Below are 23810 nucleotides of genomic sequence, written 5' to 3'. Positions count from 1 at the left end.
TTGATATGAAAATGCAGCAACTTGGATTTCATAATAGTTTAAGGGAAGCCTGACCTTCCTGCATGAGCTTCCTCCCTTCCTGACCCCTGTCTGATAATCCTTATGCTTCTTTTTTCGCTGTATGAATCAAAAGCACATTTCAACTTGCATCCTCAATAACCTTTCTGTCTTGTTTTCTGCATTGTGGGAGAAGTTTCAGGAATCCTAGCACAGAGAACCTCTTTTTAGCGTCCTATGCAGCTTTGCCCAATTTAGCTTCTGTAGCTTCTGGTTTATTTTTTCCTGTAATGCAGAACCGTGGACCATGAATCTGCGATTTTCTACAAACCCATTTAGACACACTGTGTAGTCCTCTTCTTCTGCCCTCACAGCCATGTCACTGTGTATTTCTTTGAGAGATTACAAACTAACCTATAACTGAAAGAGCAGAATTAGTCACCCTTGTAACCAACCACCTCTTTTCCCATGGGTTGCCTAGTTCAGCAAGGCTCTCCTTTCTACAAGGCAAACATGGTAACCTTTCGAGAAGAACCTGCCACCATTTCCTCTTCCACTAGAGAGACATTTCCATGTCACAAGACAACAGCTCCTGATCTGGAAATGGGACTTTTCCATAGTACCTTGGAAAGATTCCTTTATTCCTCAGATTATGTCTGCATTTATTTTGTTTGATATGAGAGGGAAGGTGATTGCTTTATTTGTCTTGTAGCTGTGGTAATCTGTTATCTTTTACATTAACATTTTGTCCCTTTGGTTTCCCCCACAGCTGAACTTGCTGTATAGTCACCTTCTTTACCTCTGTTTGCTGACCCATCCAGTTTAAGGGCTTTGCTCACCTTCTTTGCAGAAGTACCCAAAGCCTCAGCTGAGGCTGTGATGAAGGGGTCTGAAAAAGAAAGCAAGAGATATCCTTTCAGATGTTATAGACTGGCTAAAATATACTTCTGAAAATTCTCTTACTTCTCGAGCACATAAAGAAATTTGAACAAAACCAGAGTGTAAATTGGCATGTTATATTGGGGTACATAAAAGAGAAGTAAGAAAATGACTGCTTTTGAACCTAGTTTTATGTCTTTTTTATCTTCTAGAAATAGAAAATGCTAAAAACCATGAAGGGTATGAAGAGAGCAAGTAAATAACGGAGTGTAGGATCCACTCTAATTCTTAAAATTAGCCAACTCATGGAATTTAAAATTCCTTTTATCTTGTCTGGCCTCGGGCTTCTGCTCCAGAGGCATTTCAAAATGCAATTGCTGAAGTTAGATACTGTTGACATGAAAACACCTTTAGCAGTTTTAACAACATCCCATCTATCTTCTCATAATTATTTCAAGCTTTTACTTCATAAGCCTCTTTAGGGCTTGGGTCATCTGTACTGTTGGGACATATTCTTTACTGCAAGTTTATCATCAGTTTTTCATCTTCATTGATGTCATTCTCAATTGTTTCATCTTCCTGTCATAAAGTTCAGATTTAGGTAAATACTTATGGCAGTACTTAATCTAGGCCAAACATCTATGATTGCTAGAAGAAGCAAAGAAAAAAATACTAAACAGAATGATAGATGGAATTTATGCAGTCCAAAGCTGGATCACACTTTTCTCAAGTTTCTCCATCTCAATGTTTGAGAGATGTAAAAGATAAAAAAGAAATAAAAGCTTGGAGCCTAATGGTTATAATTTTATAAACTTCAGACTGTTTCTTCCAATGTTTGTACAACAGCTTGTAACACTGTGATGGCAGTTGGCAAGTTGTGAGAAGAATTGCTAGTGGTCTAAGAAAAACATGCACCTTAATGTTATTTTACATTTTCTCTTCTTTGGCTGCCATACATGATTTATTTGTTCAACTGCAATGTGATGCTGTCCCTTGTGTTTTAGAATAGGGAGTTTTCTTTGGGGTAAACCCATAAAGCAAAGTTTTTAAGGATCAATCATGTTAGTTAATAAAGCTAAATGTAATAGATATAAAAGGTCATTATTTTTTTCTGGCTTTTGATTTTACTACCCACCATTGTTTCAACAATATGATTAAATAATAATAAACAGTATATTCTATATAAACAGATGTCATCAATTCTTTTAATTTAGATTAGGTGAATTAAGGAGACAATATTTTTCCCCCTTTGCATATGATAGTATTGCTGAATGGGTTTTGTCTTGCTTTCACCTTTTGCTTTTGTGTATTCATTCCGTATGTATAATCCTTATAGAGAAAGTTGATAAATTGGTTGTTAACATAAAGTCATTTGTGAAGTTGAATGAGGTTAGATATAGGTCTCTTCAACATGTAGGAAGAATTTAATTAAAATGAAATTAAATTCTAAATTAAACTCAAGTAATAAATGGATGTTATCCAATATAGTAAGCTATTCTCATAAGAAATTAACACTGTCCAGTAAACTGGTTTTAGGTCTAGAGGCAATGTTTTCTTAAAAAATAATTGCATGACTATCAAATAAACAAAACTAAGTTTTGGGATATTTTCGATGCTTTTTTTTCAGTAGTGTAAAGTGACACAATATAGAAAAACTAAATTCTTCTCCAAAATTCTTAGACTGACAAAGTTTATTATTTCTTGTAAAATAAATGGGATCAAATATGGTAGCTATAAAGAATAAAACACTGTCCACATGAGCAACCAGCTAACTTTGCAATCCATTTACAGTGTAAATGCTGCTTCTAAACATCCCATTATATTTTTTTCCAGCCATGTTTTTTTTTAGAGCTAGCTAGTAGTCTAAAAGCTATGAAATATGAAGAGCAAGTAATATATTACATATGTTTTTCATAGTAATCCTTTTAATGTTAAAATGTTGAGGCAAGAGAGAATTTGAATTCTAACGCTGTTTGAAGTAATGTAGAAAAGAGTAACTGAATCATTTCATAGTGGAAAAATATTAAGTTTTTACCCTTTTTGTAGGAACTTCTTGGGAATTAGGGAATAAAAGTGGAAAAGCAGTGCATTTTCTAGAGCCTGTATTTGCTATGAAGTCAGAGCACTTTGCTGAAGTGCTGCAAATACATTTATCTCTACTAACCTGGAAGTACTAAAATTATTGCATGCTATCTTTGTTCTGCAAGCAAAGACTTATTTACACAGCCTGATTTTATCCTTCAGAAAGGAGTGGAAGTATCATTATAAAGAAAAATCATTATGCATTTGAGGTTGTTATCATCAGTGTGCTTCAGTTCAGACTGCAAAGTGGAATTTTGCAGAAGGTAGGACGTTCAATGTAGATTTATTTCTTCTTAATGAAGTGGAGTTCAAATTGCTGCTTTCTCTTGTTTGCTTTCTAGATAAATGATATCAGGACAGGAATTCTCATGTCTGGCATGTTTTAAGGCATATTTTATTTTATGAAAAACATGTTATACTTACATCTTTACATTTATACTCTGAGAATTGAACATAAAACACAATAAAAGATCTTGCTGTAAACAACAGAAAGGATTAAAAAAAACCTCAAACCTGAAAAAAATTAGGTAGATTAGGTAAAACATTTTCTTTGCCCTTTGGGTCTTGAATATTTTATGTTGACTGACGGATTTGGGTAGTCTTTCTCCGGTTAGCTGATACATGTCAGGAACACATTCAGCATTGTGAAAAATATTTTAATACTTTGAATAACTAACAGTAAAAATGTATGTGTGCTTTCCTAACTAGCCCTCTGCAGAATTTCTTTTTCTCTCCATATAAATAAATATAAAAATTTGGGTATTTTAGTAAGATGGTATTTTTTATTGTGCCTTGAGGGAACAAAGTCAGGCTGTTAGACACCAAGATTAGATTAATTCAAGTCAAGAATTTCCACATCCCATGTTTAATGTCCAAAAATCTTGAAAATTATATGAAATCATGAAGCCTTCTCTCTCAACAGACAGAAATTCACTAGTACTGATGTCTGTGACTAGTTTAACTAATGCTTATCAAATGAGGAGATGCAGACTGAAAATATCACAAAAATTATGCTTCAGCAATGTATTCCGTCTTGTAAAGGACCAGAGGATCCCATGGAAATCAAAAGTCAAAGTGATGGTTCTCAGGCCTTACCTCCTGCTAAACAAAGTGAAACAAAATAAATAGTCAACATAATTTCTATACACACATGTGAATGCCTCTATCCTCCAAAAGACATTTTTTATGTAGTGTCTTTTCTGCATTTTTTTCCAAGTTTTTTTTTTTTTCCCCGCCTTGTATGATGCAACTAGAATTGTGAAACTTTAGGCTATTTCTGTTCCTCAAATAGTACTTATAGTACTTGATATCTACTCCATTTAGAATATTTGCCTGAGATAAAATCAGAACTGATATCAATCATCCAAAGACCAGCCCTTAAACTGACAGTTTAACTGATCGCTTCACAGGAAATAGTTTGATGGATTTTATTCAGCTTCAAAGGACATCATAGTAGTTTATGATGACAGTAAGTAAAACAAAACCAATACACACTCAGATTTCTGTTCTGCTCGAAAAGCTACTTCTGGGATGTACTTTTTGTACTAGTTTTATTTGATCTGTGATAAATAATGTCAGCTTTATGTTTAAGGCCTAAAAACTGATACCTATTTTTTTGTCTCTTGAACAATAGCGTAACTACAAAGGGTACTAAATACAGAATAGTCACATTTCAACTGTATATGTCAGAACCTAGGCCGTGACTAACTTTTTAACCCAAAATTGATTTATGAAAAATTTCAAATTTGAAACTTTGCTGGCTTAATGAATTGAAATTGGTGATCGTGATGTCTGTAGTCCTTTTTGTTGGTAGTTAGGTGTTTAAATGTGCCTTGTCCTACTTTCCAGTTATAACATACTTTTCCCTTACTCAGTTGTATAACAGAGAAAGATTTTCCATTTAAAATCAAAGAAAGGGATACATTTTTAGAGAGAAGGATTTGCCGTATTAGATGTATTTCCATGCAAGTTCAGGAAGTGGACTTGCCACTGGTAAGTGGCAGTGCTGGTAGAAAATGAAAGTGCAGGTGCATCTAAAGGGATAAAAGAAAATAAAATTTCTTTAAGAGTTATCAATATTTTTAATTCATTGTGTTCACTGCTTAGTGGTGCAACTACTCCAGATTTCAAACACAAACCCTAAATGAAGATCACTTACAGCCTACAAATGAATACAGAGTATAAGAGGAGTTCTATAAAATATAAGAAAAGAACTACCTTGTAACCAGAATGAACCTTAAATGAACCTTCATTAAGGATATTAAACCAGCTCCTAATAGACACAGGTATTGATCTAATTAACAGGAAGTGCATAGCTGAACAAAAAGGTCCGATAGAATAAATCCCTTCGTATTGACACCACGTTGGCACAGAATTTAGGCAGTAAGAAAACACTCAGTATTGGTATCTCTCATCTGTTCTCCCCACCCCCATCCCCAAATACTCTCATTTATGGTCAAGTCACCTGGGAAAGCTTTTCAGCATGCACACGGTAACACTGTGCTTTCATTGCAGAGTAATTCAGCAGAAAAAAAAAAAAAGAAAGAAAAAGTCTTACAACTTTAGGTTTACCTTATGTTTTGAAAACAAGAAATGCAACGTAATGAGAGAAGATGTGCATTAAACACATTCTTCTATCTAAGTATAAAAAAAAGATAGAATGTCTAGATTTTTTCACCAATATAAAGCAGGGTAAAGCCATCCATTTCAGTGAAACTGCACTGCTAAAGTGAGCATTGGACCAAACATCTTGTTCATCTCTCAGGCAATATGCATTGTAAGGACTGGAAGACCATAGTATACTACTTATACTGGTAAACTCCTATTCGTATTGATCGATGAATCCCTATATTCTTACAAGATAGAAGATTAAATAAAATTATTTTTTTAATCTGCTGCTTTTGTCATAATAAGAAGGCAAATGCTTTTACTGGTTTTCTTTTTTGGACTCTCACATTCCTATTTAGTTTTCCCATTTTATATTGAGTTTCAAAAGGAGTATTTTATGTTAAAAATGAAAGACACTTATTTTAAAAGTTTATCTGGCTAGAGTTGTAAGAAGGATGTAGGTACTGGCACTGCAAAGTGCATACATTTTCTATACACACCTATGCATATGCACACATGCATGTACAGTGTAGAATACAGTATACAGGAGAGACAGGCACATAGGTATTTATGTGGAGTATGTACTGAACTCTGGAACTTGGATGAAAATGAGAACCAATGGTTTTCAGGTGATACTCAAAAGTAGTTCCAAAGTCTGTAAGTCCTATAAAATGCTTTCAAAGGCTTTGGGAATCGTGACTCACAAGAGAAAGTAATTGCTGCATTTGCTCCAAATAAGGTTTGCTCTGAAAAATGTACTATGAAAATCTTGAAACCTAATCAACACAAATAGAACACATCCCGATTTTTTTCTACTCAAATGCCTGTTTGAATTAACAAAAAGTAAGTATAAAACACTGAGAAAATTTATGATAATGAGCATATCTTGTTCTGTCAAACCATCTACATTTCTGATTATTTGTACCAAAAAGTTTCAAGGTCAAACATTGTAACTTCATGTTCCAGTTAGATAACATACTTGTGCATTTTTAACTTTGACTCCAGAATTAATTGTAAAAAAAAAAAAAGTCACATAACAATTTACAGGAAAGGCTTTTGAATTAACTTAAAAGAAAAAAAAACCAAAACATAGAGATACTTGTTTGGTTTTTATGTTTATGGTCCCAAGACTATGTTTTCTCTGAGATAAATTTTATATCTTTAATTTGCCACCCCTTTTCAGCTTTTTTAGGTATTGCCTCAAAGATGTATATGCTCAATGTTACAAGAATTCTTATCCAGACCAGGATGTGGGTGATCTGCAGTGTAGATGTAGGTCTTCACAAATCAATTGTATTTTTGTTACATTATTTAGTAAGCATGAATTTCCCAGCACCTGTCTTTGCTTCCTAGAGCTGATCAAAATCCTACTTACAATAGAATAATTCCATCCAGAGTAAGGTAATTCCAGCCTTCAGTGAATAGTCACTTCAGTTTCTACCAAGAAAAGAGAAGGCTACGAAGTTTTATTTGTATGCATACTTGCAGTCATTCCAGCATTCCACATTGCTGATGTGTAATAGTAACAATAATTATGATAGCACATTTGCAATAATTTTAATTTATTCATAGCTAGATATTAGTATCCTCAAAGAAAACTTTCATGTCTAATGAACTCAGCCTGTTTACTCCCCCTTAGCAAACCTCATTCCAATCTCGTTTGAAAGTTGAGAAAGTTCTTTCCATTATTTTAGGTAAAATGGGAAAACATTTCTAAAATAAATATTAATTGCAGAATTCCCTTCTAAAATATTTACTCTTCTGTCTTCTGTACATTTCAGAATAGATAGTATCACACCTACAAAACAATGTATAACATTAATGCATAACTTTAAAATATTATTCATTAATATGATTTAGGCCTAGAGTAAGAAATCTACAGGCTTCATGTGTATGTATATATATAATGTATAGCTGTTTCATTTGTAAATGAAACAAACAGATTTTCTCTTCGTATATGAAGTTTTTCACTGAGTCTATTAACTGTCTAATGACAATTTCAACTAAATTATTGTTGGCTAATTCTACTCTTATTTCTGTCAGATGAGTCAGTGGCCAAATTTATCTTCTTGAGAAGTGCCTCCATTGATGTGAGGTGTGTGTGAGGTACCTTTGTAGTTTATTAAATTAAGATAAAATGTTAAATATCCAAAACACAGCTTGTAGCTCATTAGGGTGATATACATAAACTTACATTATATCTGTGTGTCTGTGTTTCGTAAATGAAGCAATTCCATCTCCTTTGTAAACCTTGATGTTTTAAGGAGCTTTCTGTTTCTTTCAGGAATATGCACACAAACACAAGCAATAAAAAAAATACAATTTAAGATACCATTAATTGTGTGAGATATCACTAATTGTGTATTTAAGACCATATGCCATAAGAAAACTGTCAGTAAAAGACTAGCCTTTCTGTCTTTACAGCTATCTAAGTATACTGAAAAACTCTCAACATGATTGCCAAGGGTTTTTTTTCTGAACTATTAAAATTGCTTTGAGTCACCTCCCTGGGCAATGCTGGATCAGTGCAAATGCTGTTAATAGATCAGTTATTTTTGGTGTGTGTTGAAAAAAAATGTAGTGGATCTTCTCTTTGATTCATAATTCATATAGTTCATGAAAGGGAGGATGGCAAGATTGAAATTTCCTCTCTGGTTCTGATGGACGTAGTGACCTTGGATAGGCTTTGAAGGTTACTCATCTTTTAAGTGATTTGAACTTTGGTAAGGAAGTAGAAAACACGAGAGAGGGAACCTTTCAGTTTCTCCTTCAGAGGGATACTGGTCAGTAGGACCTCTGGTATCCCTACCTACTTAAGTGATTAATAGGTTCTTTATGCAGCTCCCCTTGTTGGTATTTACATTATAAGCATAACCTACCACTTAAACCCACCTCTTCCTCCACATTATAATCACAGAAACCTAGGATAATTTAGGCCAGAAGGGGATTTTGACTGAGACACTATTCAAAGCAGGGCCAATAGCAGTATTTGGTCAAGTTGCTCAGGGTCTTTCCCAGTAAAGTTTCAGTCTATCCAGGACTGGATGTGGCAAAACCTCTCAGGTACCCTGTTCATTCCATGCTTAAGAACCCTTTGGGATATGTCTTGTTTTCTTTTTTCTAGTCATAATTTCCTTTGGTCTTGAGATGCAGAAATTGGACTTCTAGATACTACTCTCGAGTTTCTTCCCTGAATTTTAAGTAAAGGTGAGGAGAGTTGCTTTTCAAATCTCATAAAACTCAGACTACTTCTTATTACAAGCAGTATTCTTGCAGTATTTGCTTCTCAGATATCATCCTGTACTTTCCAGAAGTTAGTTGACATTCTTGATTGAAACTAAAAAAATATTGCTTATTATTTTGGTGTGTTCTTGCTAATCTTGTTCCTTCAAATCATAACTCTGAGACCCTTCACCCTTTGTGTAAAAAAACAGTGGCAGATTTTACACTGATGATAAAATAAATGCAGAGAGCAAGGACATGCGTATGTATGAGGGAAAGAGAAAATTATATATGAAGAAATCACACATAAGTGTTATTACAGTCTATTCTATTAATTGTTGGCTGTAGATAAGTAACCTATACATCAGACAGAAATAAGTTCTGTGAGAAATAATGGAGAGCTATATCTAGTTGTGAAAGATACAATTCATACACAGGAAAATTAAGAATCAATGTGAATGTTCTGTTTATGATCCAGGAAGACGTTTGTATTTATCGTTTGGTTTTTACCGGTTTTTTACTTATCAGAAATGTTTTTGGCCAAGCCTGAGCCTTAAAGTGTTGTAACTTGGTATAAGCACTGCTTTATAGATCTAGGCTATTTCTGTAACACTGACAGTAGTTATCTCAGAAACTGATTTTCCACTATTCTTGGTACCTCTGTGACATTCTAGTTAGAATAAGTGGGTCCTGAGTTTTCCATAACACCTGAGCTGATGCAGGCAAGAATATTCCTAGTCAGGGAAGATAGACTGGCTTTTTAGAAGATGTTACCCAGACCAGTTTGTCTTGGCAGAAGTATAGTGCCTGGATGACTACAAAAGCCCTGAGCTTTAAAAATAAGAGAGACTCAACTATATGGCCAAAGAAAGCCCGAGACACTCTGAGAGATTAAAGTAAAATGTGAAGCTTTTCTTTATCTGAATTTGTAACATTTCAGTCATCTAACTTCCATGATCCGCAGCACACTAACCACTGGGGAAAAGATTATGCAGCACAATATTGCATGATCTGCCTAATGTTCTGAATCCCTCTTTTTGGAGGAAACAGGGATTTAGACTACAGCTCATGCAAGTCAATCCAAGGGTAGGCTAGGGAATATGTTGTATTGGTTTAAGAACTACACTGTTTTAGGCCAAACAGATTAAAAAGTATATATTCTGTTGTCCTGATGAAAACACTAACATTTTGGAAAAATCAAGTTTTTATTTTTAGAATCTGTGCATCATTCTAACAATAAATAATAGAAACAGAAATATTTGTATAGGAAAATAAAAGAAGGAAAAATAAAATTAATTAAGAACTGCAATAAGAGTGTCAAACTGCCCAGCGAGTATGAAGCCTCCATTCTAACCAGCAATTTCAATATGGTTTCTCTTTCTAATGCTGAAAATTACCATCAGCTGTCCATCATATACTTAAATCACTGCTGAAACTGTATTTTAATTAATTACAGATTGCACAAGAGTCCTTAAAACTCTTCCTGTTCTCTTTAGTGCGTTATTGGTCTCAGACATCCCCTTGTTAAGATCTGAATACTGAGGTTCTTAGAAATACCTCTGCCCTAATTAAGGTGCAAATGAGACCATATGCCAGTCAATAGTATGGGTTTTATTCAATAGTAAATATGAGAGAGAGAGAGAGCGAGAAAGGAAGAAATAGAAAATAGGTGGGGAGGACAGAAAGAGAGTGGAAATAAGGAAAATATCACCACTCCATGGATCCCAATGATGTTCTGTTGATCCTCTCCAGCTGGTCTTCTTGGTGGTGAAAGCATAGAGTCCCATGGGTTCATATACCCTCGAGCCAGGTGGCAATGTCCAGGCCTGTCCCCCTGGGGGAGGGGTCAGTCTCTCACAGCAGGCTCTGGATCTGTTGCATCACGTGCAGTCCTGTGGTGCAAAGCCTCTGGGGAGCACTTTGGGGGGTCTTTGATGGATTATGGCTCCCCCTCAGCTGCCTCTCACGTGAAAGTCCCGTGGATGTGCCCTGTGGGGTGGGGGGTTCCACAGCTGGGCCTGTTTGTGTAACAGAGGATGGGTGTTTATTGCCTCTCACCAGAGGTTGCACCATGCACCCGAAACCTCCTCCTCCCCCCTCGGCTGGGGGGAGTCTGTGTAAACCTGGCTTCTGTGAGCTGGGCTCTCCCCCCCACCCCACACTCAGCCCGGGATAGTTGCAGCTGGTGGCTTTGGCCTTTTGTGGCCGCATACCTTTCCCTCAGTCTGAGAAGACTGATAGGTTTCCCTCTATATAATCAACAATATGATTTTCAGTCCAAAGTCCCACTCTTCAGGGAGGCTTCTTGGGTTGTAGCTTCTTTATAATGACCAAAACTTTATATCAATGTTTGAGGCGCAAACTATTTTCAGTCTCTTGACACCGCTACAACTCCTGGTATAATTTGCTGAACTGGAGGAACTTTTTCTGTATGCCTACGTGAAATTGGATTACATGTATGAGATATAATTTGACAACCAGACAACATACTTGATGTCTTAGATATTTTTTATATCCAACCTCCTGCCATGGGTAGGGACAACTTATGTTAGACCAGGTTGCTTAAAGTCCAACCTGACACTTCCAATGAGAAATCCACAACTTCTCTGGGCAGTCCTTGACTTCCTTCTCAAAAATACTAACGCTTAAGCAAAGATTTTAACTGAACTGAGAAATGCAGATGAAGACCATAAGCATAACTATTACCATTTCCTACATACCATTCCCTCAAATTCCTTTGGAGAAAGGTAACTTTTGATCTGGAAGGAGAGGAGGAGTTGTGTGTGCACTCATATTACATGAGAGTCTTATCTGGATGTTTTGAATCCTGTTTTTTAAAGGTTTGGTGTGAGAAATAGGAAAAATATGGCATGTTCATTTTCTCTGAAGAACTGAAAGGGGAGAGGTGTCAGTATTTTTGGTTAGTTTAGTTTGGTTTGAAATTGAAAAGGAAGGGAGAAAGGGGTTTCGTTCCTTTGTTTTTGCAAGGAAAAGTAAGAACTGAGCACATCTGAGATACTGAGGGTTCTGCATACTCATCTTTTGTTTTTCTTGTCTAGCTAATGTTTGCTGCTTTCCATCCAGACACCTTTAGGGGTGAAAAATCTTCCAAATCAGGTTTATGGAAATGCATTTCATTAGCTTTGGACAACGACTCAGATACTTGTGTTTTACATTGTATTTCAAGTTAATGAATTTAAAACTTATGGGAAAATAACTTCAGAAGTCACCCACTGTGTACATTAAAATCAGAAGGTGTTTTTTTTTAAATAATTATTTTTATTTTTTAATATCCCTCATAGTAGAATTTGACTATTGTGAAAAAATTCAACAGATGTTTTTTCAGCTCTTATCTACAGGTAGAACCTGATAGCAAGTATTAGACTGTCAGCACATCTCTAAATTTTCTTTGATGCAGGCTGGCAGAAGCAATAGGTACAGCAAAACTAATCTTTCCTATAACATATGTCTCCTAGAGAGAGACAGAACAGTATGTATTAAAAATAACTTGACTGAAGGAAAAATATTGACTAGGATTTTCTTATCTGATATTTGCTTTTATGTACTGGCAACCTACCTTCTTTCTCTCTTCTCTACTCCCATGAGGAATAAAAAGAGGCCTGTGCTCCTTGTAGGTCTCCTTTTATTTTTTATTAATAGTGTAAGTATGACCTTTTGAAAAGAGAAAAAAAAAAATCTTTGTTTTTGCTTGTCTGTTCTAGTTTCTGAGACCAAAAAGTGAGCTATACTTAATTTTGAAACAATCACACTTCTTTACTCCTCACTGTTAACTGGTATCTGCCTCCAGAGTAAATATGGTGAATAGCTCTGTAGAACAAATATTTGAGTTACTGCACGTTCCTTTTAATAATGTTATTAAATATGTAGTTTAGCTTCCACTTATTGTCATATCCAATTATTTTTATCATTTATTAATATCAATAAAGTTCTATTTGTGATTGTATTTTTAAATAGGAAAAGCTTTCTTATATATAGAGGAAGAATTTCCTGGATCAGGGGTTTTATTTTAATATGAAATTTGGCTTGACTAAAAAAGAATTATAAATAAAAGATTCATTACAAAGTAATTATGGAGAAAATTGAAATTATGGGTTATTAGGAGGATGAAACATCACTATTTAGAAGTCATCTATTCAATTATGTTATTGAGTTGCAGTGATCTATACTGTAAGCAGGATGCTCCTGTATGAATGTTTCATGTTAAAATACAGGTCTTCCAGATTTCCATACCACCCACATCCTGAGCTGTCTGAGTAGGAAGGCATCTGTCTCCGTGATAGTACCTCTGATGTATCCATGTTCCCTCTTAGCTATTGAAAACCTGGAACTCACCCATAGAAGGCAGACAGCTGTTTGCCTCCCCCTGTGCAACTCCGCCTGTGTTTCCTCCAAAGTTCAGCAAGCCTGGTTGTATTTCTCTATTTGTCAGATGACTCTCGCCTGCTCCAGTTATACCCTCAGCTGAGATTCCCAATTCCATCAAAGCAGAAAACATATTAAGTACATCAAACTGGCACTTACTCCTTAAAAATTACCTCCAGAATTTCATTACTTTTGTGCTTTTGCATCTATTATATATGCTGTAAATGTTGTTGCTGGTGGCTGGTGCAGTGGCTGCTGATTCTGCTTTTTTTTTTTTTTTTTGCTCTGAAGCAATGTAACAAAGTTAAACAATGACAGGCTACTCCAATTCAGTGACCGCATTAATTCAACTTCTAAAAATGTCTGCGAAGTAGCAAAATATTATTTACAGATTTAGAGACAAGCACAAGAGAGATAAAGTGACTTGTCATAGCATTTGAAGCAAGAAAGAAACAAGCTCCTGTAATATGTTTCTTGGTTTGCGTGGATGGTTTTTAAGCTCATCTGTCCCCCATTATCCTGAAGAATTATTCCTATTTTAGAGCAAGTGTCTGTCAGGCACAGACATCTTCTGTTGTTTAACTCCTTTGCCAGGTAAAACTAGAGAGAAAAGATTGTCTCTCCAGTCATGGTTTCTCCAAAGTAGGCTGCTTCTCCAAGCTGGAACAAACTTGGAGAAAATATTATCTAGAGTTCAATAAAAAAATGTGCATTTTCCCTCTCTTGTCTCTGCACCAGTATGTTAAAGGATTAAATAAAAGTATGGAAGAGCATTATTCATACTTCAGAGTGAGACTGAAAATTGAGAATGAAAGCCAACACAGATCTCAATACTTAGGTCATGCGTATAATTTTCTTAAAAAGCCGCCTTTTTATTGCAATCAGTGGAAGTGTCAGTGCAGGTGGTATTCCAGGCTTGTACATAACTCTGATGGTCATGGTTGAAATACTTTCTCTCTAACTCAAGCAATGCTTCACTGGAATATCAGGACCAGGGGCAGATGTTCCTGAGATACGGTACATAGGCAGTTCACACAGCCCCTGCACAGTGTGCAACCTGCTTAAACTTTTCATCTAGTTAATGGTGGAGAGGACGGACCCTGAAAACCTGAGGTTATCAGAGGAACCTAGTCCACCCAAGTGCTTTCCTTCTCTAATTTACACTTAAGTGAGATACTGCCTAGGTGTCTTCTACTGGAAGTAGATGGAGGTAACAGGAGTTGTCACTCATCTGTCTTAATTTAGACATCCTATGAGAATGCAACAGGCATTTTGTTCACTTTGTTTTCATACTAACCTAGCAGCTGGATCAGAATAACCTGGCATGGAGACCTGAGCTTTGAGTGCTTCATAGCCCAGAGCTGACTGAATCCAAATTGCAAGGGAATACCAAGGACTGTTCTGGTTAAAAGCATGTAGGTCCTCTTGCTGAAGCTGAGGCAGGCAAACAAATTTATGAGTCAGGAAGAGAACAAGCAATTTCGACCCTGATTCTCACCTAACTCAGCTGGAAAGAGACAAATATCTGTATTTGTTTTAGAAGGAGTTTTCTGTGTGTAGTTGTTTAGTTAACTTCAATGGTAGCATAATGCAGAGTTTACCAGAAAGTCCAAAGCCTCAGGTTTACCCTTCTGTTAGCTAAGTATCAAAAAAAACCTCAAAAGCACATAGCCCTGCCCTGCCCTTGGGTGCCCCTTTGCTAATCCATCTTTGACAGCAGGGAGCAGCCACCATCAGTGCCCCCCCCCAGCAGCTGACCTCTACCATGATGGAGAGATACAAGAAGCTGATCCTGGACATGCTGGCCCATATTCATGAGAGGGTTTCAAGTTGAAACTGGGCTCTGGCAATGGGCAGCACATGGTTGAGTTTTCACAGGATCAATCAAAAATCGTCTGGTAACTTTTGAGGCTTATGGGACCTGCTCTCGGTAACATCCTGGCTTAAATCTTAGCCAGCAAGATACAGAACTTGAGTAGTCACTGGCCATCACTGTGTCTCAGCTGTGGGACCTTCAGGCTGGTTTAATGCAGAATTGCTGTGATGCTATGGTCATCATCAGCCTGCTGCATTTTACCACATAAGAACCTGTTCCAATGATATTATCAGTCCTGGCAGCTGTAAAATACTGAATGCAAAGCTGTGAAAGAGAAGCCCCGGGTTAACTCTGAGGGACGTAGGGAAGCGTCAGCAGCTGGCCAGCTGTCCTGATTTCAGCTGGGATAAAGTTAATTTCTTCTCAGTAGCTGTTACAGTGCTGTGTTTTGGATTCAGAATGAGAATGGTGTTGATAACACACTGATGTTTTTGTTTTTTCCTAAGTAGTGTTTATCCTAGTTAAGGACATTTTTTTCCTTGTCTCATGCTTTGCCAGTGAGAGGGTACACAAAAGAAACTGGGAGGGACCATAGCTGGGACTGGTGACCCAAACTGACCAAAGGGATATTCCACACCGGAGAATGTCATGCCCAGTATATAAACTGAGGGGAGTTTCCTGGAAGGGTGGTCAATCTGAGTTCAGGAAGGGGGCTGTGATGTCAGTCAGTGGGTGGTGAGAAATTGTACTGTTCATCACTTTGGCTTTTTCCCCTTCTTATTTTCATTATTATTATTATTTACCATTATTATTGCATTTTCAATTATTAAGTTCTTATCTCAAAATACAAGTTTTACTTCAGTTCACCTCCCATTCTACCAGGATGGGGGGGAAGGGATAGTGGGAGATTGAGAGAATGGTTGCATGGTGTTTCATCTCCAGCTGGGCGTAAAACCATGACACTGGTGATAATTCACTGTGCCTCAACTATGTGCTGCGGATACCAGAACTCACTAAATCACAATCAGAAATTATGTCCCAGATTCCTTGGGCAAGGAATAAAGGCAGCTAAAGGGTACAGTTTGGATCACTGTGTTTGTAACTTATGTGGGTTTTAGAAAATAGGAGGACTAGACAACAGGATACAGTCATGAAGAGTTTTCTACACAAATTGTCTTAGGAATGCTGTTTGGTAGTATACAGCACAGAAAATTTGGAATAGATAAGTCCTTTATCTTCTGAACGCTGTGTTTTGGGATAAAGTTCAATGGTTGTGCCAAAAAATCCTCAGCACTGTTCATTTTGAGTTTGTGAGTGAAGCAGAATTCAGTGATCTGAACACCAGGGCTGGATAGGCAAGGTATTTAGCCTGGATCTTTTTACTTGTTTCTCTGAGACAATTGCGGAATAAGCCTCCCAAATTCAGTGAATATTTAGGATTTTATAAACTAATGTTTGTAAATAAGTTTGTAAAATTTTGTGTGTTTTGAATATATTTTCTGTTATTAGATTTATATTGAAGACAATACAGATTTGATAGCTTGAAAACATGTTTTTACAAAAAGGAATTTTACCTTCAACTAGTTGAAAAATATTTATTTTGATAGATTATGTATCTCATTCCTTTGCTATATTCTCCATTAAAATACCACTTTTTGTATATAGGTGGTAATCACTCGATTTGGCAATCTAGAAGAAATATAATGTGTCTTCCTCACTCAGTTGTTCCTCATAACCCTGTGGTAGTAAAACTGTATACAATATTGAGACAGGTTTATAAAATCACATAATGGAGTAAGGAAAATTCCTTATATTCAAGTATCTGGTTTTTTTTCAAGTCAGTTATTGTGACACTCAAACGTTATTAATTTCATACATTCACGATTAGTAAGTTGTCTCCTCAGAAGGCAAATACTGGTGTTTGCACAAAGCCTTTCTGACCTCCTTACTTAGGCTACACTGTAAAACCCAGTTCTCCTTCTCTGCTCTCCCTCCTCTCCCTTCAGGAGGCTTCAGAGCATGTAAAAGGAACACTTTTATGGATGTTTTTTGGCTCGATGCAGCAATATATTATTAGCTTAGTGTAACTCTCTCAAAATTTTATGAGGCTTCACAGAGTAGTTGAAATGAACATAAGTTTTATGTTCCATACCTAAGACATCATGCAAGTTTCTGTCATTATCAGTTAGGATATGCTTGATCAAGTTCTGACAGTTTACAAATGATGAAGTATTTTTTCTTCACTGTGATACATCTGAAAGTCAATAGATTATTAAGGGGAATGGCTCCCTGTTTAAAAATACCGAGGGATTATTGTTACCAAAGCTAGATATAGTTAAGTAGTGGGAAAATATGTGGAAATTCAGAAAGGTATTCAAAAACCAAGTCACGTGATGTAAGAAAACATCCTTAGTGCATTTTCTCCTCAGAACTGGCAGGTATGGTGCCTTCAAAGCTAAGTTTTGCATCTTACTACCCATTTTGACTAACATTCTAAAACCTGAAGGGACTGATGTTTTAAATAAACGTACTCATCAATTTTCCTTTTGTTTTCTTTTTCTTAGAACTCCTGTCCACAAAAGAGACAGAGTGGTATCACTGGAGCATAGGAGGAAGAACCTTGAACCTAGTAAGTGAGCTTAGACTAGATTTTTCCAGAGGGAAATTTATGCAAATACAATAGGTCATGGTGTAATTATTTTGTTTATCACAGATCAGTGTGTATATTTTTACTTCATAAAGATGTTTCTGATTTTTTGATCCCTTATATTGGCACTGTTTTGTGGGGTGATAACTAGCTAGGGAATAAGCTAATCCACTCCAAGCCAGGTGAGGTGCAAGCTTTAGCGAACTACACTTCTGTACATCCATCCTGCTTTGTGGGATTCTGACAGGACAGAATGGTTTATTTGTTTGATCTGTTCTAGAAGCCGAAATAGTTCTCTTTTTTAATAGAAATCAGGAAAGGGACACATAGGGAATATTAGGTCATAAGCTGCTATTTGCATACTAAGATCTTAATTATAGGTAAGTGCAAATTTCAAAAGGCATGTTAATTTCAATTATATGGTCCACTTGGTCCACTTAAGACCCCATTACTTTGTTCACTCAGTTATCACCATCATGAGGATAAAATTAGGTTGTCCTGTGTTGAAGAAACAACTGTACTGTCCTAGTTTTCTGTGAGTCAACGGAGGAGACTCACTGCCTCTTTTGTCATGGAGAGTGTAACAGTGGCAGCACTTTGTTCTGTGTTGAAAGTGGAAGTACCCAACATGAAACACGAAACACTGCTCAAACTGTGGTCTCATGCTCTTTTTACACTAAAGCACTGGTTTCCACTTGGTGAGTGTACACTAAGGTGTGAATTGCTCACAGTACAAGACAATGTTATGTACTGAGAACAAATTTTTCCTTGTTGCCTACTTTTATATGCCTCTTGTTAGTAAAATATAGTAAAAAAATAACTCCCTCTTTTTAATTTCCCTGGGGTTTAACTGCATAATAATGTAATATGAATTAATATATTTAGATTAGTTTGATTGAAGGTAGAATTTTTTTTTTTTTTCAGTGTAGGGCTGGGTTTATACTGAACTTCGGCATAAATGACCTTCCCAAATGTATTAAACATCTGAAGGACTGAAAACAAAATTAATTTTGTCTTGAATATCTGACTACTTGCATGTCAGTGGCAAACATACCTAAGGGAAGTTTACTGTGAAAAAGGAAACACTTATGCCCTTCAGACAAGGTACCCTCCACTACGTGCATTTACATGAAGCAAAGCATCCCATGAGGCTTAGGAAGTATCCAAGGTAATAATCTTAGTTGTCCTTACCAATATATTATTTCTGAGTAAAATAGGAACAAGTAGTTGAAATCTTTTAGTGAATAATATTACCTCTTTTGTTTGCCTACATGATGAATTGGCAAGATATATTTAACTTGGTGAAATACAAGGCAATAATGCAGTAATCCCATTGTAAAAATTATTTTTTTTAAGATTAGACATTTCCTGGGCATTTTAGTCAAGTCTGCAAAATAAAACAAACTTAAGAATCCATTCATAATTTGGTGTTATTTTTCCTTGCTAATATTTCAACAAATATAATTATGGTGTAATGAATTATGATATTAAGAGGATCATATTTACAATTTTGCACTTAAAGGATAATATCATCTCCCTGATAAGCAGTTAAATAGACAGCTTTCTTATTAATAGCACAATGATACAATCAAATGATGGGTAATTTCTATTACCCTTATAAATAGATAAGAAGTATATAGATGTGAAAGAAGCATTGATGTGGAAAATGTTAAAATAACAAATCTTATTAGATGAAAGAATTTAGAAATAACTTGTCAAGAGGGTAATGACCTCAATTAAATTTTATGTGCAATTATAATTGGCATTTTTAATAAAGGAATGCCATTGCAAATTGCATATTTGATATAATATTACAGGGTATCTTATTTCCTCTGGCTTGCATTTGTATTAAATAAAAAACTTCGCGATAATCAAGGAAGATTCATAATTTAGGGTTTTGAGAATCTACTCAGATGATAGGTTTCAAATAGTTTCGATACAAACAAGAAGAAAGTGAGAAAGTTACCTGATAGTGATCCTTCTGTTCTTTTTACCTAAAAGATGCTGCTATTCAACATCTTTTGTTTATGTGGTGTGTATTGTTAGATGTAGTCAAGTAGAATTTTTATTTTAATACATCTAATTTGAGTCAAGAAAATTCACTGTGTGCAAAACTATCTCTATCGTTTCCTGAGAAAGTTCTAAAAATGACCCAGTTTTCATCTTTTGTGCATGTAGCTATAAGGAAAGTATAATGCCTTACATGTTCATTCTGGTCATGTGCTAGTTTCTACCTCCCAAACTAATACTAAAATAGTAACTTCAAAGTAGTTGTGCAAATAGAATCAATGATGTGTGTTGGGGAGGAGGAGGGGCTGCCTGTGGAGTCCTCCCTCCAAAACACTACTCAATATAAGCTTCTTACTGATTTATATTGTCGTGTAGTTTTGTTAATGTTCAACCTAGATAGACTTAATAACACTGGAATTGTTCAGGTTTCAAATCTGGGAAAATATTAGGAAGAGAAAAGTCATCTTAAACCATCTCTCAATGTTTCATGTTTCTCCTTTGCTTACATTAAATGGTAGGAGAAGGGTTACAGTTGTAAAAGTGATAGTAGGAGGGATGAGTTTAATTGATGGAAGAAAAAGCAACAAATAAGGGATATTGACTTGGGGATGACATAGCAAAAAATAAGCTATAATAGTAAAGTACTTAATAGAAATTCTAGGCAAAAATAAATGGTGTCTGTAGCATTTGCAAATAAGCAGCTGGTACCATTCACAGTCTACCCCAATTACCTTCTGTTAATCTGGCACATCTTTAAAATGAAACACTGTGCATAATTTTTCATGGTTCAAATACTGCAGACTTTTCTTCAGGCACACCAAGAAAAGCCACTATCACAAGTGACCTGTGTAATTGAGTGTGAGTTATTTTAGAAACAGATTTCCACAGAGGGAAGGAGAACTGTGGCCATGGGGAATCCTCAGCATTTACTTTTTAAATTCTGAGCTGATACATGAATGTAAAAAGAGATAAACTGATATTGTTGAAAAAGAAATGGCTATTCTTTAATGAAAAGTGTATAATTTGCATACTGTCATATGTATGTAGATGTGTTTGTAGATACGCTTGGGGTTTACTGTAACCCAAGGACTAGATGCTGATGTAGTTTTGAAGATGAAATGTTTTATGGATGAAGAACAGAGTACTGCTCCATCAAAGCACGTTTCAACAGAAAACTCTGGGGAAGGGCTGCAGTAACTACTTCACAGATTAGGTGAAATTTGGACATTTAAGACCAAAAGCAACCTATAAATCCTGTGTTTCATCTAGCATTGGAGTAGCCTAAATTGATCTTACATCCACATTTTGGACTACAGTTTTTAATTCACCTAAACTGAAGACCCTTTCAATCCTTGAGGCTAGTGCTTACTTTTCATAAAACACCCTTGGGATCCAGTATGACATTGAGAGTTACCTGGCTCTAGAGTGACCTTCTGATTGAGATAAAGTCATGAAAGCCAGTTGTAACAAGGATGAAATTTATACCAGCTAATCTTGCAGCTGAGTATTCAGTTGGTTTACCTTTTTTCATAAGTAGTAATTATATTTAATTCCTTTACAGAAAGAAGTTATCACATTTCTCAAAATCTTGTCAAAGGGATTAGGTTGTGTTAGCAATCCAGAGGTCTAAACTGATCACCACAGTCCTCTGGAAAGTGTATTCTTACAGTTTTACCAGGAGAGTTTTGTTTCTTCTTCAAGATTGTTCCTGGAGTCCCATTTGAAGTTTTCATGTGTTAAATACAATATTTAAGACTAAATGTAAACTTTTTGCAGCCTACATTTTTGACCGGTGGGGTTTTTTGCTGTATAAAATTTGCTGAACTTGTCTGGAACAAGCAAACTGTAGAAATCAGTGTTTCTGGAGACAAGGAGTGCTTGAAGTTGCAGGAAACTGAGATTAGTAAGACACTTTGAAAGCTGTTCTGTTGCTCAGGGAAACTTTTCTCTGAGCAACAGAAAACACTTTGTTTTGAGCAAGCACAGAACACTAAACTACTAAGCAGTACCCTGTAAGTTAATATGTTGTGCTGTTCATTCAAAAGTATACTTTATTTCATCATCATTTTTTCAAATTTAAATTATCTTACTAAAATATTCACAGAATTATTCAATTTTGAAATCACTTTTGTCCAATGTATAACTAGGCAGCTGATCACCAAAAAGAGATGTACTTTATCCATGTCAGTCAATGCTCATCTACTTGATTTATTGTCTTATAAAATTCATCATTGCATAACATCAAATAACACAAGGGAAATAGTGGCAATATTCTAAGTTACATTTGGAAAATTAGTTCCTCTGCAATATCACCCCTTTTTGTAGCTTAGTGCATTACTGTTAGGTTTTCAAAATATTTTAAATATGATTTGGAATGCAAAGCTTATTACAAAAGCTGTCTTACAGCCTCATGACATACCTGTGACGATGCACTCATGATCAAGTTCCCATATGGGAAGAACCAAAAGATGAAACCTTTTGGAAGGTAACTGTTATTTGCTATCACTACATTCTACAGTCTGGGGTTGTGGGGTGTTTGTCAATGAAGCCACCACTTTCTACTAGTCCAGTAAAAGACTTGTCTGATGTTTTTAGTGCTTAAAGCAATACATGCTGCTGTGACAATTTTGACTGCCCAACAAAATCCTGACAGATGCCACTGTAACTGGGAGCTTGTGAAAGATGTTTCAGCGTCATCTAAATGCCAAAAAAAGCATTTCAAGCTGAGAAAAGGCCAAAAATCAGAGGATGGAATTGTAAATCAAGGAATCTCTTATTATCTCCTGTTGATCACCAGATTTCCATTATAATGTAAAAAATTATTAGGGGAGGGGAAAATCCTTTTATACAAGAACAGTAACATAATTCACCCTCTGTTTGCATGAAAATAATCTGATTTCCAAGTGGCTAAAGTATAAGACCACAGGGTAAGTACTACATTATCTCTTAGAACAACACTGTAGCAGTGATAATACTATACTTCTAAAAAAAATATAATTATTTCATAATAAATAAACTTCTCTTTCCCACATAGACAAAAAGCCCTAAACTCTTGGCCTTTTCTACAGTACCTGCAATAGACCTGAAGTAACTTGTAAACTCTTGGCTGCTTCATGTCACTGGAGTGTAGATTTTCATTACAAGATTTTTATTAAAAAATACTGGTTCAACCAAAAGCATGCAAAATGCTGCCGTACCTGGGGTTTTTTTGCTATGCCATTCCACTTAAATTCCTTAAGAAGGAATGATTACCATGACACACTTATATCCCTAAAACATAATATGGAAACCACAACCTGGGAGTCTAAACAAAGGCCTTTGAGATAGTGTGCTAAAAGTCAAGTCACTGGCAAGTATGCAGTGCCACAACATTGATGTGCTCCATGGAGAGTTTAAGCAAAGTCTGTGGGTTCTTTTCAGTATTCAGTACTATTTTATGTTTTTCTGTTCTTTCCAATAACATGCTTAGAAATTATACTTGGGGCTTTCTTATTTTAATTTTTTTCTGTTGCATGGTACTCTATTCTTTCTGGTTTTGCGAAGAAACCATGCTAGCAGGATATACACATTATCTAGCCAGAGCTAACAAACCTGTAGGATGAGTATCAGTATCCTCACCAACCCCCATGTGAGACCCAATGGTTACCTTTCTCACTATCTGTGGACTTTGATAAAGTTCTTCTGCTTAACTAAGTAATTTTCTCAGCCAAGGCTATATAGCTGAACTCTATCAAAAAGACTTTGGACCAGAAAGTGGAACCTCTTGGAGGAGAGTTAGAATTAAACTTGTAATTGAACAATAGTTTCAAGGGGGTAGAAATAGAAATACTGCTCAAAATAAGAAACAGAGTAATACCTGATAATGAATTTAATGAAGTCATTATGGGAGCTCCACCCAATGCTCAACTGTAATTGAGCACAGGACAAAAAAGATATTTATAAATCCCTTCAGATTCTCTTGTTAACACAAAAATACAGAGAGGATAGGAGCCGTATAAAGAACATCAGGTACTTAATTCTATAAAAGTAGATTATAATTTTAGCTATCATAGAGGAGTAAGATGGAGAAACTCTATCTTGTGCGGCTTGAGAATTCTTTAAAAAGCAACAGGAAATGTTTGCGGAGTAAAACCACAAGCTCCACCTTTTATTGTTATTTCTTATGGT

General features: G+C 35.8%; 1 protein-coding gene across 23 annotated transcripts in view; it reads left to right on the top strand.

Annotated features, from left to right (window-relative positions):
* The window catches only part of TENM3 (teneurin transmembrane protein 3), a 1330479-nt gene that overhangs the window by 281138 nt on the left and 1025531 nt on the right, over positions 1-23810 (top strand). For 22 of the 23 annotated variants that reach the window (XM_032108353.1, XM_032108357.1, XM_032108355.1 and 19 more), the window contains exon 4: positions 17551-17615. The exons of the other annotated variant lie outside the window; for it this stretch is intronic. The gene's annotated coding sequence lies outside the window, so the exon portion shown is untranslated. The remainder of the gene's footprint in view (positions 1-17550; positions 17616-23810) is intronic. 23 annotated transcript variants of the gene reach the window in all.

Source organism: Corvus moneduloides, chromosome 5 (assembly GCF_009650955.1).
Source record: "Corvus moneduloides isolate bCorMon1 chromosome 5, bCorMon1.pri, whole genome shotgun sequence".
Lineage (NCBI taxonomy): Eukaryota > Metazoa > Chordata > Aves > Passeriformes > Corvidae > Corvus > Corvus moneduloides.
This window is presented reverse-complemented; position numbering and strand designations above follow the sequence as displayed.